This window comes from Pinus tabuliformis, chromosome 4_2 (genome assembly GCF_031772625.1).
Source record: "Pinus tabuliformis cultivar Carrire ecotype Pingquan chromosome 4_2, CPIR1, whole genome shotgun sequence".
Taxonomy (NCBI): domain Eukaryota; kingdom Viridiplantae; phylum Streptophyta; class Pinopsida; order Pinales; family Pinaceae; genus Pinus; species Pinus tabuliformis.
Genome location: NC_142304.1, coordinates 839,627,370 through 839,634,883, shown reverse-complemented (window position 1 = coordinate 839,634,883; position 7,514 = coordinate 839,627,370).

Genomic DNA, 7,514 nt, shown 5'->3' with positions numbered 1-7,514 from the left:
GACAAGCTTGACGGGGATAGCATATGCTTGAAGAGTGTCATTTCGACGATACCCGATGTCTTTTAAGTTTTAACGAGTCTGACAAAGGAAGAACTCGGCGTCTTTTCCTGTTTAGAGAGTCTGAAAAGACAGCAGAAAAGAAAACTCCAGGGGGGTCCTTTTTCGTAAAGTTGTGTCTCTTGAGCCCGAAAAAGTATAAAACAATACTCGAAAGAACCGCCCGACCAAAATGATCGAGGAGTACTTTTCGTAAATAGTGACTTCGACCCGAAAAAGTAAAAAGCGGTCAGAAGCACGTCGTTTTAGAGCCAATAACGAGTGCGAAACGACAAACACCCGACAATCTTTTTTGAGTTAAACGGTCGAAAAAAGAGCTTTAAAAGCGACCGCCTCTCGTTCCTTTTAACGAGTCGAGAGGGGGACTCGGCAATCTTTTCATCTTTAAACGGTCAGAAAAGAGCTGAAAGCAGACCTCCATTTTTATTCTCTTTAACGAGTTAAAAAGGGAAAAATACTCGGCAATCTTTTCACATTTTACGACTCAGAAAAGAGCGTAAAGGTGACTCGTCCTAGAGGAACAAGTGGTATAAAGAGTAGCAACTGGTTCCGACAATGGTGGAACTGCTCAAAACATGTAATGGTCAAGAGGCTGGCTAATAAAACCACTCATCGCTGCGGTTCCTCAGGAAAGGAAAAACAACCAAGTGAGAGCATATGATCAGCCAAAGAGATGGTAGCAATGGAATGAAACAACCAAGGCTCATCGAACAGAATTCAGCAGATAAAAATGGCAATCACGAGATGTAATTCGGGTATGGGTTCATTTTTACACAAGCTTGAACCATGGAGAACTCTGCGTGGATTTGGTTTCACGTTTACACAAGCTTGAAACGAGAAACTATGCTTGCTATAAGTTCGCATGCCTTTAGCAGAATAACGCAAATCGAGGTACATACCCCCCAAGCTTCATTGCATTCAACAAAGTGGATGGAATGAAGGTTCACTCTCGAGATCTAGGAAAGACTTGACTTGTATCTTACGAGATCTTAATCAAAAGACTCGATTTGGAAAGGGGGTTGTTTCATTTTTTAATGAGGTTGACACAGTAAAAGAACTATCCTCATAACCCTTGTTGCGTTTTTTAATGAGGTCGTCACAAGATCAAAACTATCCTCGGCCATCTTGTTTCGTTTTTTAACGAGGTCGCCACAAGATCAAAACTATCCTCAGACCAAGCCTAGTTTCATTTTTTAAGGAGCTTGACATAGGAAAGGAACTATGCTCCGACCGACCTAGTTTCATTTTTTAAGGAGCTTGACATAGGAAAGTGAACTATGCTCCGCCCGAACTTCATCATAATGAACAGGAAGTCGGGGCTTCCAAGAGTGGCGCTCCCGGTGGGAGGTCAATATCTCGGAAGTCAAGACCCAATGCCCCCAGGACACTATGCACGACGGCAACATTGCTGGATATAGGCATGGGGGAGGTGGCCACGTAGTTGATCTGGGGTGAGACAGATGCAACAGGTGGATGAAAACCAGGAGGGAAGGACAATTGTGCCGGAGGGGCTTGTGGACGAACGAACGATAATTGATCGATCGTCACTATTCTTCCATCGTGTGGAAAGCAAACCACACGGAAAAGTGAAGAAACAAGGGCTCCCATGGCATACACATAGTCACGACCAAGGAGAAGACTGAAGTCTAAAGAACCTTGGGTAACCGAGACGTCTATATAGACGGTCTTGCCTCCCAAAGTAATAGGAAACTGTGGAAGGATCCCTAATGGTTGACTCGTTCCTCCGTCAAAAGCGGTGAGATTCGGTGCGACAGGTACAAGCGATGGGGAACCCAAAGCCTGCCAAGTAGTAACGGGCATAAGACTAACTGATGCGCCTTCATCCAACACAGTGCCAGGCAGCGCCATATGGGAGGCATAGGCGGTGACCCAGAAAGGCACATGGGATGGAAGGGGAGAGGTAGTCAAATGACTCCAATCGAAGGAAACGACTGAACTACTTGGTGGGGGAACCATATGGTTGCCCCCCTGCTCGGAAGGAACCGAATCAGAATTCTCCGGAGAGGTTGGGATGGGAAAACCATTATCAAGCTCAGGAGAATTTGATGAGACGAGAAGAACATGGGAGTTTTTCTCTTCCGAAACAGAGTGGTCGACAGGAGGTGGACTCCAGTCGGCACTCTTTCCGACCAATGGTTGGTCTGGAACAGGCTGGACACAGCCAGGTTCGGGAAGAGGGGCCTGGACAAGAGAAGAATGTGAACCAATCTCATTGTCGGGAGGCGAATGATCTGCAGCTGCAGAGAGACGTTGATATCCAACGGGGAATTGGGGTGAGGGAGCTGTAAGACTTTCCAAGACAACAGAGGCTTTATCCATTAAGGGACAAAGGTGAAGGGGATGATTGCCTTCACAAAGTCTACAGGGGATTCGAATCTTCCCTTTTCCCTTACCATTTTCAACCGATGAGGTAGCATCACCGTGAGCTTCAGCGGACGATGAGGGGCGGGCCGGACCACGAGACCATACTTCTAAGATCCTGGGAATTCCAGGACAATCGCGAAGAAGATGGTCGTCCTTGCATAATTGACAAGGGAACTTAACCTTCTGCAGATGAGCGGAAGGGGGCCTGACTTCAGGTGTACTCGAGGGAGGAACAAGTGTACTCGTAGACTCTCCCTTAGGGGACTTCTTCTTCTTGGTCTTCTTCTTCTTCTTCTTAGCCACCTGGTTACTCGAACCGAGGTCTTCACCAGGCGAAGTAGAAGATGAGGACGTAGAAGTAGGTGTTGAAGGGGAGAGGTCCACCTTAGGATCAACATGATGTTGTTCAGGTGGAGGGACTGATGGACTAACAGCCGATACGGCAGGGACCAAAGAGGTTGAAAACAACCAAACAGGCAACCCGACAGTTAACCCCGGAAGGGATAACGTTGCCATATAAGGAGCACCAACATTCCCGAGAGGAGGGAAATGACCAGGATTCCCGTCAGGAGGGGAACTTGGGTTGGTGAACCCTGGAAAAGTTGCCATTGAGAAATAAAACGAAACCTACTCAAGCTAACGCACACAAAATCTAACCAGGTAATGTTATCGTGGCCGAATAAATTTTTAAGACACTGGAACTAAACTTGACCTTTTCATGTTTCAAGAGTCGAGAAAAGGACGAAAAGATGACTCCAGTCTCCTTCGAATGTTTAATGAGCACGAAGTGACAAGACGCTCACAGGCACCTTTTCATTTAGGGAGTCCGAAAAGGATCAAAAGTGACTGCTCTGGAGACTCTAGGTATAAGGTTTACCAAGCAACCCGTAAAACTGCTTATACACCTCAGCAATCGTATGAGAGCCAAGGACTTTCCGTACTGCAGTCAATCTTCCCGAATGCTGTGTTCGGTGCGTTACGGTTCACAAGGCGGCAGACTCGGCTTCCTATGGATAAAGGATAAAAGCCTAGTGGGGTCTCCCTATATACGCAACGGTACGTGGGAGCGCAGTCCGTGTTAGACCACTATCGAGTCACAGAAGGAGGAATCACCAAACCTAATGTGAAACAACAGTGACTATGTTTAAAGACACCGGAACACGTCTCTAGCCTAGACCTCTAGATATTTGCGTTTAGTTCCAATGCGTTTTTAGATTCATTCGGTTCATTTTATAGTTGATCTTGAAATTAAGTTTCGATTTCAGGTCCTATCGTATGTTCTCTCACAATTACCTAGATGCAAACTACATGCCAAAGAATTTCATTTTGTTCGATGAATTCTAGCTATGAGAAGGCAAAGAATTTTGATCAAACAAAACGAATACAAGCAAACCAACAACCTAATGCAGCTAAAAGCAAGGAAAGGAAACTTTTTCTTTTGAAAATGCAAATCAATGAAATGTTCTTTTCCTTTTCAATTTTCAAAAGCAAAGCTACTAGTTTGATTTTCTTTCAATGACACAAAGCATCTAAATGAATTTGGAGGAACCGGAACACCAAGCAAATCACTTAATGAAAGCACACAAAGTTCCCAAAACATCCAACAAAGATTCCCAAATCAAAAGGAAAACTAAGTTGTGCACGAGCTATGTGATCTAAGCTCGGCAAGACAAGCAAGGATTGCAAGCAAGTAGGAAGCGAAAACCACTCGGAAACACAACCCAAAACACTTCGACAATCACCGAACAAGTGCAACAACAAATCTGAAGTTGGCCGGTCAAATACGCAAACAAGATCCCTACGGAAGGCTTGACACACACACGGCCACTAGATGCCCTAGGGCTAGAGTGCGAAATCAATGGAGAAAAGCAAACACCCGGAGGATGAGAGTTACAACCAGTCAATTAGAGACTCAACACAATCCAGCAACTGTAAAAGTGATGGCGGAAACACAAACCAAGCAGCGAAAGCAAAGAGGAAGGTATTTGCAAAACGAAACCCTGTGGAACAAGACTTCGCAAGCAAGCAGCTCAGAGTTCAGATAATGAAAAACAAGTCACAAATCAAGTGGAGAGAAGAGGGGAAAGCTAAGCAAGAAGTTCAGGAGGCTAATCTGGACAAAAACAAGTTTTACAGGATCAGCGCGGGTGGCCTTCAGCAACTCGGCGCTGACAGGAGGGGTCCCGTAGCAACTTTGCGACGTCAGCGCAGGAATACACGGATAAAGCGCGCTGTCTCAGAAAAACGAGGTCAGCGCGACTATTAATCACACAGGCGCGATGACAGGGAGGACAAAGAAGCAGGTGTGCGACGTCAGCGCGGAAGCACACGGATAAAGCGCGCTGTCTCTAAAAACGAGGTCAGCGCGACTATTGATGGTACAGGCGCGATGACAAGGACAACACAGAAGAAGGGACGCGACGTCAGCGCGTCTGTTTTGAATTAAAGCGCGCTGAGGGTAAAAACAAGTGAAGCCAAAGCAAAAACTTCCCAAACCAAAGGTAAAGACCTTTTAACAGTTAAAACACTTCCCAGATGCACCCAGAAAGTTTATAAGCAGAGAAACAATCCCAGAATCTCGAAAAGAGAGAACAATCAAATTCAAACACAAAAGTGGACTCAAGAGACAAAAAGGCTGATCCCCAGCGGAGTCGCCAAATTGTTGGAGAGGTAAATCCCCTCTACGGATAGAGGCGATCCCTACTAGCCCAGCAAGGGTCTAGCAACAATCAAACAATGTTGTTATGCATGCTCCTAATTACAATTAAACAAGAGGTAAAGAGCACCTACTTGGATTCCTGCGTTGTCGTTTGATGAAGAGATGCTGCCTTCGCTCCTTCGCCTTGGCTGGTCACAATCCTTCGCGATCCCCGCGAATAGATACCTGCACACACGAAGAGGAAACAAACGCAAGCGTGAAATCTAGTAAAAGCAACCATACATCAGTCAGAAAAGATGTAATTCACATTTAACCATTGCATGTACAAATGAGAATGGAACAATAATAGCAGTCATCTATTATTAATCAAGACAGAGAAGAGTACAACCAAATGTTCTGACGTCGGTATCCTTCTCAGGAGGGGCCAGTCAGCAAGCGTCTCAAGCATTCACCTTTGGAAATGATTCTCCCAAGACAAGAAACTCTCTCTCACACAAGCAACACAAAGCAACCTTCCCTAAGCTATCAATCACTTCCACACCTAGCACACCAAATACCTATAGTAGCAGCAATCTGAGCATTATAAGCTCTATACAGTCCAAGCTATTCCCAACTAGCTGCTCATGGTAATGGTGGAAGTTTATATAGGAGAAGGAGCCTCCTAAAAGGGTGGAAGGATGAGCTTATCCTTGAGGGAAATGGTTACAAAGGGTCGAACAGACATGCCATAGAAGGGAGTCGATACTCACAAAGCCAACAACCACACCTGGAGTTATCTGGAAGGCTGGCTGTTGGAACAAATTCGCCCAAACAGGATCAGTGCGGATTATAAGGCGACTGACGCGCTGACGTCGCGCCTCAATAACTGAGAAAGTCATGTCAGCGCGACCAAATACAAAGGAGAGGTGCGCTGGCTCATAAAATGCGACCAGCGCGGAAAAGTGATGTGCTTCCGCGCTGGCAGCGCACTGAATACACTACGAGCCGCCAGTCAACGCGGATATTTTAGAAACAGACGCGCTGATGAGGAAGACTTTGGAAAAGTGGGTTTTGGGCCAGTTCAGAAGGCATGAACTTGATTATTGTGAATTCTTGACACAGTAGGGTGACTGACAGGAAGACAGTGACAAATTACTGTGTAACATTTTGAATAGTTAGATGCTAAATTTTTACTGGATTTAAATTCTCATTAAAATATTTCCATTGTTCCACGGGGTCGCATCCCCCCACCTAGGGATCATGTTTCCTAGCTCCCTCGTGCTTTGGGGATCACTGTGGGTCGTTTCCCAATGCTCCCAAAAAGTAGGGTACGCACTGAAACTCGAAAGGATTCATTCCCTCTAAAGTCAGGGTCGAGTCCTCAAAAGAGGGTCGTTTGGAGTCATATGGGGTCGCCTAGGGTCATCTAGGGTCATTTCCTTGGACAAAATTAGAAGAAAATAAAATCAAAACATTGTTTTTTAAATCATAATTTTTTTTAACGCCACCTAGAGTGTTTTATTTCATTGTACCATTGGACACTGCCATCGCTGCCATAGGACACCACCATCACTTATTGATGACGCATACTGTTAAATTTTTGTTGGATGTCGCCTCACTATGCCTACAGCCTCACCTATCTACTTTGCAGCTTGGTCTCACTGTGCCAAGGGCTGACTGTCGATGCCCATCAAGTTCCATTCTATCGAATCCCATCCATTTTTGTCAAATCCCATCCATAATGCCATCGATCGACAGTTCCCACTGCCATATACATCACACATGTGGACTCTACCACCATGACCATAGTGCACACTGCACAATAAGTAACGCTAGCCTATCACTATAATTTTTTTTAATTATTTTTTTGTAAAAGTTAAATTTTTTTAATCTTCAGTGTTGTTGACTATGTATTATTTTATTTTTTTAATTTTCATACTTTTAGTGTTGGCTGTGTATATTGTTAGTAATCTTGTGTATTTTTTTTTTATTTTTATTTAATTTTTTTTTCACTATGTATGAGTATTCATATGCCATAAAACTTTTATTAAAAATGAAATTTAAATTTAAATAGTAAACCCTTGTTGCAGGTTTCAACCTACAAGTTACATTCAACTTAAAACTATGAGTAAGAGTTACTATGAGAACAGTGGGAACAATGACACTAGTTACAATGGTAGTGAGTCAGATGATGCACAAGAAGAAATATAATTTGAAAGAAGAAACAAGAGGGCAAGAAATTAGAATAGGTCTTTGCATGTTGTAGATTCTGAAGGCCCACCACGAGATTTGGAAAAAATTGCAAAGGGGACATTTAATCCTCTAAAACTGCTTCTAATATATGTAACCAGACTTCTGAAAAATCAAAAAGCTGGTGGTGGCTCACGTGATTGGGTCTGCAATATTTGTGGGCATGTCTTTGCTGATGCCAGGG